The sequence below is a fragment of the Rhinoderma darwinii genome, assembly GCF_050947455.1.
Source record: "Rhinoderma darwinii isolate aRhiDar2 chromosome 11 unlocalized genomic scaffold, aRhiDar2.hap1 SUPER_11_unloc_5, whole genome shotgun sequence".
Classification (NCBI taxonomy): domain Eukaryota; kingdom Metazoa; phylum Chordata; class Amphibia; order Anura; family Rhinodermatidae; genus Rhinoderma; species Rhinoderma darwinii.
Genome location: NW_027461857.1, coordinates 186,529 through 198,185, shown reverse-complemented (window position 1 = coordinate 198,185; position 11,657 = coordinate 186,529). Strand labels below are relative to the sequence as shown.

The following is an 11,657-nucleotide window of genomic DNA, read 5'->3' as shown; positions in this document are numbered from 1 at the left end:
TATTTTTAAACTCACCTTAATCCCGCTCCCACGCCGTCCGGCAGCCATGGAGACCTGCTCTCTTCTGCGCAGGTCTCCTGAGGGTTGAACGCAGCGTCTATGAAAGGCGCTGATTGGCTGGGCAGAATGACTTTCCCTGTCACTCAGCGCCTTTCATCGACGGAAGCTCCACTGGTACAAAAGGTACCAGTTACTTCACTCGTGGAAAGGCGCTGAATAGCCGGCCACGGAACGTGCCTGGTCATTCATTGCTTCTAATTGTACCTGTGTCCTATAGACACAGGTACAATTATAGTGCAGGAGGAGGTGGCGCTGACGCCCCCCTCTAAGCTGCGCCCGGGGCACATGCCCCGCCTGCCCCCCCTAGCTACGCCCCTGGGTGCCATCATCGCCGGATCTCAGCTGTATCTTACAGCTGACATCCAGCTGTAATGGCGGGGACCGAAATTAGCTTTGATCCTCGCCATTAACCCCTTAAGTGCAGCGCTCAAACGCGAGTGCTGCACTTAAGGTGTTTGCAGCTCATTGGAACCCCAGCAATGACATTGCCGGGGCTCCGTTGGCTGCAATGGCAACCGGAGGCCTAATACTGGCCTCCCGGTCTGCCTAGCACGGAAGCCGGTCAAGATCCGCCCGGCGGCGGAGCCTGATCGGCTTCCATAGCCGCCGACAAGATGGCGCCGGCTCAGGAACTGATCTGGCGTCATCAGCAGTGGAAGTCAGCTGTATGTTACAGCTGACATCCACCTATAATGGCAGGAACCGGAGCTAGCTCCGATCCCTGCCATTAACCCCTTCGATGCAGCAATCGAAAGCGATTGGTGCATCGTAGTGGTTACTAGCAGATCACCAGCCCTGACAGGCAATCAGGACTGGCGACTGCTGCTATGGCAACAGGAGACACAATAGCCTCCTGCTCTGCCATTACGGAAGCCGATTAGGCCCCGCCGGGAGGCGAAGCCTAATCGGCTTGCTGTCAGTGAATAACTGACAGATCTAATACATTGCACTTTGTAGGTAGTGCAATGTATTAGAAAAAAAACATCAGACAGTTGGAACTTCAAGTCCCCTAGTGGGACTTGAAAAAAAGTGTAAAAGAAAGTATAAAAAAGTGTTAAAAAAAAGTGAAAAAAAAATAAAAGTTTGAAAACAATAAAAGTTTCAAGTAATAAAACAAAACACAATCGCCCTTTTTCTCTTATCAAGTCCTATATTATTAAAAAAATAAAATAAACCATACGTATTTGGTATCGCCGCGACCGTAACAACCTGAGGTATAAAAATATTATATTATTTATTGCACGCGGTGAACAGCGTAAAAAAAAACAGTAAAAAACTATACCCGAGTTTCTGTTTCTTGGTCACTTTGCCCTACAAATATTAGAATAAAAAATGATCAAAAAGTCGCACGTATCCAAAAATGGTACCTATAAAAACTATAGCTCGTCCCGCAAAAAATAAGCCCTCATACAGCTCCGTCGACAAAAAAATTAAAAAGTTATGGTTCTCACAACTTGACGACAGAAAAAATACATTATTTTTACAAAAGTAATTTTATTGTGCAAAAAGTTGTAAAACATAAAAAAGTTCTATAAATTAGGTATTGCCGGAATTGTACGGACCCTCAGAATAAAGTTAACAGGTAATTTATAACGCATGGTGAACACTGTATAAAAAAAACTAAAAAAGCTGTGCCAGAATTGCGTTTTTTTGTTTACCTAGCCTCCCAAAAAATAGGATAAAAGGCGATCAAAAAGTCGCATGTACCCCAAAATGTTACCAATAATAACTACAGCTCGCCCCGCAACAAACCAGCCCTTATACCACTACGTCTATGAAAAAATAAAATTAGTTATGGCTCCAATAAGTCAGGAAATAAAAAATATGCAGTTGTGCCCGAGGGGAACATTTCTTCTGTTTCAAGAGGCGATTTATCAGGATCTAAAATTAGGGAACCAGGAAGGGGAGGGCCCAAACTGTGAATTATGATTTATTTGCTTATATTCTCTGTATGAAATTACATTGTGAATTATCAAGCAGGAGGCCGAATTACTAAGATATGTAATATGTGAAAGTGATGATAATGTTTAAATGATTTAGTTTCATGCAGCCGCGTCTTGTCTGGAGTTCCCATCTTGTCTGGAGTTCCCATCTTGTCTGGAGTTCCCATCTTGGTTCTTTTGTAGTGAATAGAAAAGTCATTGTTCCTTTAATACAAGTAATGTTGATTTTGGATGTTTTATCTTTGACCTTGGTTCCCATGCGAAGATGGACAGGGAGTGAGATGGGAGGATGGCAAGTATGCGTGAGGGAAGGTCTCCCCCATCTCCACGAGGACATTCTGTCCAAAAGAGAGATAAGACACTTGTAAACATAATGTGTGAAGAATAATAATGATGTATTTTATTGTATGCTTTTTACTGAATAACAAATATTGTTACATTGTCTCTGATTGGTTTACCTCAAGCCGACACCCCTTCTGAATTTCAGTTTAACAGTTTGAGTTTGCTAATAAATCCTTCAGAGGAGCATTTTTAACATTTCAGCGTGTCTGTGTGTTTTCTTCTCCTCTCTCGATATATATCGGTGAAATATCCTAATTAGGATACTGACTAATGGGGTCTGGCCTTGAGAGTCTGTTGGGACTCGTATAAATTTCAGTCTAATATATTTTGAGCAATGTATTTCCACGACAAAACATATCTGCTGGAAGCGAGGGTGCCCGTTTTATACCAGGACAACACTTCACAGCAAAATTCCCCAAACTGCAAATGTGCGGAGTGTGGACCAAAAGGGGCATAAGAAAGGACGCCATATATCAGTGCGACACTGGCCTGTGTAGAAAGGATTGCTTCACAGCGTAACACACATCTATGGATTATTTTATTGTTTTTTTTACCCGATTATTGTACCCCCTGATTATGCCCCGGATGTACTCTGCCCAGCTCACATATGCCCCACATTATAAACGGAAACACCAGTAAGACTCCAAACAAAACTATTACCAAACAAATTCCACGCTCCAAAAGCCAAATGGCGCTCCCACCCATCTGAACCCTACAGTGTGCCCAAACAGCAGTTTCCTTCCAAATTTATGGCATTCTCATACCCGGGAGAACCCTTTTAACAATTTTTGGGGTGTGTGTCTCCAATGGCATAAGCTGGGCATGACATATTTGCCACTGAAATGGCATATCTAGGGAAAAATATTAATTTTTACTGTGCACCATCCGCAGCGCAATCATTTATGGAAAAGACCTGTGGGATGAAAATGCTCACTACACCCCTTAATAATTGCCTTGAGGGGTGCGATTTCCAAATGGGGTCACTTCTCAGGGGTTTCTTTTTATTATTTCACATCTGAGACTCTGCAATTGTGAACCAATACTTTATAAATCGCCAAATTAGGCCTCGATTTCGCATGATACGCTTTCACTCCTGAGCCTGGTTGAATGTCCAGGCAAAAGATTAGGGCCACATGAAGGGTGTTTCTAAAACCAGGAAACCCAGCATAATAATTAGAGAGCTGTCTTGTTATGGTGGCACAAGCTGAACACCACATAATGGCATATCTATGGAAAAAAAATCCAATTTTCACTCTGCAACATTGATTGCACACTAATTTCTACAAAACACCTGCAGGGTTAACATGCTTACTACACCCCTAGGTAAATGCATCGAGGGGTGTAGTTTCCAAAATGTGTTCACTTCTGGGGGGTTTCCACAGTTTTAGTCCCACAGGCGCCCAGAAACCAATCCAGCAAAATCTGCACTCCAAATGGCGCTCTTTCCTTTCTGAGCCTTGCCGTGTGCCCAAACAGCAGTTTATACTAAAAGTGAAACAAAAAGCACACGGCACCAAACTTGCGGTATCAATAAATAATGAGCGGAGATAACGCACATATATGCTCACCTCCAAGGTTGTAAATTACCGGCATGTAATTCGTAGTAGAAAAGCTGCTGCCAATCCCAACGCAAACTCCCAAGGGGTTGCCAAGGTAGTATCCCGTTTTTTCTTCCTGTATTTAAACAGCAGTTTATGACCACATATGGGGTATTGCCATACTCGGGAAAAATTGCTTTACAAATGTGGTGTTCTTTTTTTCCTTTATTTGTTGAGAAAACAAAAAATTTTGCGGTAAAGCTACGTCTTATTTAAGAAAAAGGATTGTTTTTATTTTCACTGCCCAATTCTAATAAATTCTATGAAACATCTATGGGGTCAAAATGCTCACAATACTCCTAGATGGATTCTTCAAGGGGTGTAGTTTCCTAAATGGAGTCACTTTTTGGAAATTTTCATTGTTTTGTCCCCTCAGGGGCTTTGCAAATGCGACATTGCCTCCTCAAATCATTCCTGCTAAATGTGATCTCCAAAAGCCAAATAGCGCTCTTTCCATTCTAAGCCCTGCCGTGTGTCCAAACAGCCGGCTATTACCACATGTGGGGTACTGTTTTACTGGAGAGAAATTGCTTTACAAATTTTGTGGTGCTTTTTCTCCTTCAGTACTTGTGGAAATGAGAAAAAATTAGCTAAACCTACATTTTCTTTGAAAAAATGTAGATTTTTATTTTCAGGGCCTACTTCCAATAATTTCTGCAAAAAACCTGTGTGGTCAAAACGCTCAGTATACCCCAAGAAAATTTCCTCAATGGGTGTAGTTTCCAAAATGAGGTCACTTGTGGGGGGTTTCCACTGTTTTATCCCCTCAGGGGCTTTGTAAATGTGACATGACCTCCGCAAACCATTCCTGCTAAATGTGAACTCCAAAAGCCAAATGGTGCTGCATCTCTACTAAGCCCTGCCGTGTGTCCAAACAGCCGTTTTTTTACCACATGTGGGGTACTGTTTTACTCGAGAGAAATTGCTTTACAAATTATGTGTTGCTTTTTCTCCTTCAGTCCTTGTGGAAATTAGAAAAAATTAGCTAAACCTACATTTTTTTTGAAAAAATGTAGATTTTTATTTTCAGGGCCTACTTCCAATAATTTCTGCAAAAAACCTGGGGGGGGGGTCAAAACGCTCAGCATACCCCTAGATAATTTCCTCAATGGGTATAGTTTCCAAAATGGGGTCACTTGTTGGGGGTTTCCACTGTTTTGTCCCCTCATGGGCTTAGTAAATGTGACATGGCCTCCGCAAACGTTTCCTGCTAAATGTGAACTCCAAAAGCCAAATGGTGCTCCATCCTTTCTAAGCCCTGCTATGTGTCCAAACAGCCGTTTATTGCCACATGTGGGGTATTGTTTTACTGACATGGTGCCTAAAATATATTCGAATAAAAATAAGGCCCCAAAATCCACTAGGTGCTCCTTTGCTTCAGAGGCCGGTGCTTCAGTCCAGAAGCACGCTACGGCCACATGTGGGATATTTCCTAAAACTGCAGAATCTGGGCAATAAATATTGAGTTGCATTTCTCTGGTAAAACCTTCTGTGTTATAAAGAAAATTGGATTACAAATTAATTTCAGCCAAAAAATATGAAATTTGTAAATTTCACCCCTACATTGCTTTAATTCCTGTGAAAAGTTTAAAGGGTTAAGAAATTTTCTAAATGCTGTTTTGAATACTTTGAGGGGTGAAGTTTTCAAAATGGGGTGACTTTTTTTGGGTTTCCAATATATAAGGCCCTCAAAGCTACTTCACAAGTGAACTGGCCCCTGTAAAAATAGCTTTTTGAAATTTTCTTGAGAATGTGAGAAATCGCTGTTAAAGTTCAAAGCCTTGTAACATCCTAGAAAAAGTTCGGTTCGGCTAGTTCACCGAATTTCACAAAAAAGTTCGATTCGGACCGAACTAGTTCGGACCGAACCTGTAATTTCCGTGCGCCGAGCATGGTACTGTCCAGGGTGCTGAACTAACTCTTTCAGCAACCTTCACAGTACATGCTCGGCGCGCGGAAAATACAATTTTAATGTAATAAAAAAATAAATAAATACGTTCATACTTACATTCCTCCTGTCCGGCCTCCAGCGATGACATTTCATCCATGTCGCCGCTGCAGCCAATCACAGGCTGTAGTGGCGGTCACGCACGTCAGGATGACGTCAGAAGGCCGGCCTCCAGGGATGACGCTTCATCCCACGTGACGGCCTCTGCAGCCAATCACAGGCTGCAGCGGCCTCTGCAGCCAATCACAGGCTGCAGCGGCCTCTGCAGCCAATCACACGCTCCTCTCCTGAAATACTCTGTGCTGCGCTGCCTTAAACTCTGTGGACAGGTCAGGATCCTGTTTCTTTTAAATGCTGCTGGGGAACCCGCTCGATCCACTATATAAGGCTGAGCTACAGTGCAGCATTTAAAAGAAACAGGATCCTGACCTGTCCACAGAGTTTAAGGCAGCACAGAGTATTTCAGGAGATGAGCGTGCAGATTCAGTGCTGCTGTGAACTCTGCTCTTACCATTACGTAGCTCTCAGTCTGTTACCTCTCCTCCACTCCTGTCCTCAATAACACCTTCACATGATTGGCAGAGTTCACAGCAGCACTGAATCTGCACGCTCATTGTAATGGCAGGGGGTAGGGAGACGGACAAGTGAGCCCTAATCTACCCGCCACTCTGTCCCTGCCTACTTGCAACGACCCGCCCTAGGCGACGGGGTACAACTGGGCGGCGGTCCCTGCGCTCAGTAAGTGCACGACAAACACGACAAACATACAAGGAACACAAGCAAGGAAAAGGGGCCGTTGCCCACGGCAACACCGTGAGCAACCAGAGTGGTGAACGAGCCGAGTCAAGCCAGGAGTGTGCGAGGTACAAAACGAAAAGCAGAAGAGTAGTCGGTAAGCCAGGGTCTGTATGGAGCAGGAACAAAATAGAAGGAGCTGTAGCTGGGCCAGGAAACCACAAGGAAAGAAACACAAGCAATAACAAGCACCGAGGGACAGGAAGTGCAGGCTTAAATAGACCGAGGGCGGGAGCTAGCTGAGTCTGGCCAGGTTACGATAGGCTCTCCCACTCCTAAGCCTGCCAGCCAGAATGGTGGAAGCTGGAGTCAGTCTCAGGGATGTATTCTCAGGTGCTGACTGATTAGTTCTGGGAGTTAACCCCGAAGCTGTGCCTGGCAGATCCTTTACACTCATCTCCTGAAATACTCTGTGGTGCCTTAAACTCTGTGGACAGGTCAGGATCCTGTTTCTTTTAAATGCTGCACTGTAGCGCAGCCTTTTATAGTGGATCGAGCGGGTTCCCTAGCAGCATTTAAAAGAAACAGGATCCTGACCTGTCCACAGAGTTTAAGGCAGCACAGAGTATTTCAGGAGATGTTCAGGAGCCGTGCTCCCATTATAAAGTATAGGAGCACGGCCTGTAAAATAAAAAAATAGAACATGTTCTATCTTTTTAATGGCACGGGCACCTTCCCGTGAGAAAACGGGAAGGTACCGGTGGCTAACAGAAGTCTATGGGCCCGCTATTTCGGGTCATAATTACGACACGTAATAACGGGTGTTTTTACAGTCGTGTGCATGAAGCCCCGTAATGACGGGTGGCTACATGTGTGCACCCGTCATTACGGCAGCGTTGCTAGGCGACGTCAGTAAATAGTCACTGTCCAGGGTGCTGAAAGAGTTAACTGATCGGCAGTAACTGTTTCAGCACCCTGGACAGTGACTACCGATCACAATATAGAGTAACCTGTCAAAAAAAAAGATGTTCATACTTACCGAGAACTTTCTGCTTCCTCCAGTCTGGTCTCCTGGCCGTTGCCTTGGTGACGCGTCCCTCTCGACATCCGGCCCGACATTCCTGGATGACGATACAGCCCATGTGACCGCTGCAGCCAATCACAGGCTGCAGAGGCCTCTGCAGCCAATCACAGGCTGCCGCGTCAGAAAAGAAGGTCGGACTGGAGGAAGAAGAGAGACTCGTCACCAAGACAACGACCGGGTACGTATGAAATGCTTTTTATTTTATTTTTAATCAGCAGCCTCTTTTCTCTATCAGTGATTGATAGAGACAAGTGGCTGCCGATTTGTATAATATTTTTGACCGGGTTCGGTCAAAACGGGTTCGGCCGAACCCGGTGAAGTTCGGATTCGCTGCGAACCGAACTTTTCCGGATGTTCGGACCAAAACCGGGGTTCGGTTGTCCCGGTTCGCTCATCTCTAATCAAGTCCAATGTGTCACGAGAAAACAATCTCAGAATCGCTTGGATAGCTAAAAGCATTCCGACCAGTGGCGTAGCTATAGGGGTCGCAGTGGTCGCAGTTGCGACCGGGCCTGCAAACCAGGGGGGCTCGCAGGGCCCCCTCGCCACACTAACGCTGACTGCAGGGCCGGGCTGCCTATCTGGCAAATGCCAGATGCCGGTATATGTAGTGGGCTGCTGCTGCCCGCCCACCTCTTTATCCCCAGCGGCGGGCCCTGCTCTGAAGTGTGACACATTTCCCCTCTCTGAGGGGCGCACAGCCCACTTGCTGGACGCTTTACTACGCAGCCTGCTGCAGTCCAGCCAATTAGTGTGGGTCATACTGATTGGCTGGTCTGCACTAGGCTGTGTACACAGCGGCCAGCATGTAGACTGTGCAATGTATAGGGGGGAATTGTCGTGGTCCTAGCAGCAGCAGGAGGTGCCTCATGAGTCCTGGTGGATTTAACTTTTCAACCCCCCTCCCCCGGTCCAATCATATTGCATCACGGCTCACAGAGCTGAGCAGAGAAATAGTCAGACTCCAAGGTAAGAGCCAGGCAGCACTGCAGCAGCTTATGAGGAAAAAGTGTCCCCAGTACTTTGCAAAGAAACTACTGTCTGTTATGCCCTTCCCCTGCATGGGGAACTATAACTCCACGCATGCCATGATACCTGTAGGTTTTCAGGACCTGCTGTGAGTTGTAGTTCTCCTCACCAATTGTATTCAACAAGTATGTTATTACTTTCTTAAAGAGGTATTCCTATTTACAGTATATGCCATAAGTACCACCTATGGGATCCTCACCCATCAGCAGACCCCTGTCCGCCAATTCCTTCCCGCCGTAATCTCCATATACTTCAGTGGAGATATGGCTGCACGCAAGCGAAACCACCTCCCTATTGAAGTGTATGAAGAATTCTGCTGATAGGTGACGATCACATAGGTGAGACCAGCACTTTTTAGGCATTTACGGCATATATCCTATGCGTATTCCATAAATGCCCAAGATAAGAATACCCCTTTAACCCCTTAACGATGAACAATATCCGTCACAAGCAGGTGCTAGTTCCCGCATCGTGACTGATATATTAGTCTCTTGGATCTTGTGAGTACTGCCAGTGTACCTATAAGACTAGACACAGCCTGGCTCCTGCCGAAATTGTAGAGAACAATTCTGGCAGTTTAACCCCTTAAAGTGTGAAAAAAAAATACACATAAGGTATCGCCATGATCATAACTCGAGCAATAAAGTTAACACATTAATTAAAGCGCCAGGTGAATGGCAGACAAAAACACTTAAAAAACACAACAGCAAAAATGCTTTTTCTTTTTATTTCCCCCCCAATAAAATAAAATAAAAGTTGATCAATAAGTTCCAAGTGACGCAAAATAGTGCCAACGCAAACTACACTTTGTCGTGCAAAAAACAAGACCACATATGGCTATATAGGCGGAAAAATAAAAAAGGTTAGGTCTCTTGGAATGTGGTGATGCAAAAACAAAATCTTTTTTTTTTTTTTTAAAAAAAGGTATTATTATTGTGCAAACGTAGGGAAAATTAAGAAACTATACTTATTTGGTATCGCCGCTTTCGTACTGAAAAATCCGCAGGATAATACAGTAGTAGCAGAGTGGATGAGATAATCACATCTCCTCCACACGCTGTGTAAATGACGAGCGGAAAATCTGCTCAGAAATTTACCTGCGGTGCGATTTTTAATCCGCAACATGTCAATTGATTTATTTTTTTTACGTGTTTTCTCCATTTAAATCAATGGGAATGTAAAACCCGCAACAAATAGCAGGTGTTTTTTTGTGGTGGAAAAGCAGCGATTAAACCCAAAACGTATACTTATCCAGAATTCTGTGTTTCTTCATCCAGGCCGGCCTCCTGGGACATCCCATGTGACTGTTACACCCAATCAGAGGCTGCATCGGTCGTATGGGATAAAACATCATCCCAGGCGACCAGCATGCGGGACAGCAGAGGGATGCGTTGCCATGGATATGTAAAAGTATCACATTTTTATGTTTAATTTTCTGCAGCGGTCTTTGCGGCCGAAAAACTGCACCACAATTTGGTGCGGTTTTTCGTCCAGAATTCCCTGCGCCACAGCGTTTCCGCCCTGTGTGAACATAGCCTAACTCTGTAGAAGCACTGCGGGTAGCTACAGAATAGAAAGTGTGTGCGCAAAAACGAGTCATGACTGGAACTTGGAAGAAGTCGAGAAGAGAAGTCACATGTAAGTCACTGGATGTAACTGTACTATGCTCACTATTCACTGTGTAGAACTGGTATTTGACACTTATTGGGAGCTGCATTATTTAGGGGTATGGGCGGTACAAAGTATATGTCTTTGACTTTGTGCCCATGATCTTTTCTGACCGTTGCAACGCCTCTGGCTGCTAATGCTGCATCAATGGTTCACTTAAGAAACCCAGCAATGCAGCTGTAAGTTATAGGTGGGCCACGGCCATAAAGAAAAGTTGCGGGGGAGGGGGGGGGGGCCAAGCTGAATTTTTGCACCAGGGCCCATGAGCCTTTAGCTACGCCCCTGCTGGGCTGTACAGGGTTAGCAGCAGCTATGCGGGTCAGTGGTGCAGACACAGTGAAGGAGCCGGGTGCTGCTGACCTGTACAGCTGCTGGGCAGTGAATTAGATACAGAGCAAGCCACCGGGCAGGGGCTTCACATATCAGCAGTACAAGCTGAAGTAACGGCAGCCCAGCGTCCTGTTCTGCATAGATTCTCCTGTGTCACCTGTCAGGTCCCAGCCAAGCCGCACTCTCTCCGCTGTCGAATTTCCTCCTCTCCGTTGTCCTCTCTGGCGGGCAGGAGGCCCCTGCTAGTACTACACACGAGACGTGGTGCGCGGAGGCTGGGAAGGCTGCTAACAATGTTCTACATGAGAGGTCATCACGCAGCCACAACTTGCATATGCGCAGCTCCTTGCACAACAAAAAAAATATAGAAATCACGGACGCATTCTTTTTATTCCGGACAATTGCCAAAAGTCCTCTCATTTCACGGACTGTCCATGATTTTCACGGACTGTCCATATATGGACAGTGATACCGTGATGACAGCAGTGACAGCACCCGGCGGCCGAGTGGGCCCCCCCAAGGGTAATGGGCCCCGGAACTTGCCCGGGTTCGCCGGGTGCTGACGACGGCCCTGACTATACCCACACATATATAAACACACACAGAGGCATAAATATATATATACACTAACATAGAGACATATGTACGTGCAACAGCCCGATGGGGATGAGGGAAAGTGCGGAGACCAATGTTGGGAGTTGTAGTACTCACGGTGGCTGTAGTCCTCTCACACTCCTGCGGAGCTGGCACAGTGAAGGAGGGGGATCTGCATATGTATGGGTGGTAGTTGTTGATTCCCCCTGGGGCACGCCCTGTGGTGCTGTCTCCTGGTGGATGGGATATGGGGTGCCCTTGTTGTTAGTGGGTGCAGTGCAGATTAACACGCAGGAGACGGTGATGTAACTTGGTATAATAATAAC

General features: G+C 45.6%; 1 long non-coding RNA gene across 1 annotated transcript; it reads right to left on the bottom strand.

The window, feature by feature from the left end:
- Positions 1–1,974: 1,974 nt before the first annotated feature.
- Positions 1,975–6,125, bottom strand: LOC142698077 (uncharacterized). The gene is made up of 2 exons (XR_012865670.1): positions 3,914–6,125; positions 1,975–2,341 (listed from the first exon to the last, which is right to left on the bottom strand). It is a non-coding gene; the product is annotated as an uncharacterized LOC142698077 (long non-coding RNA).
- Positions 6,126–11,657: the final 5,532 nt, after the last annotated feature.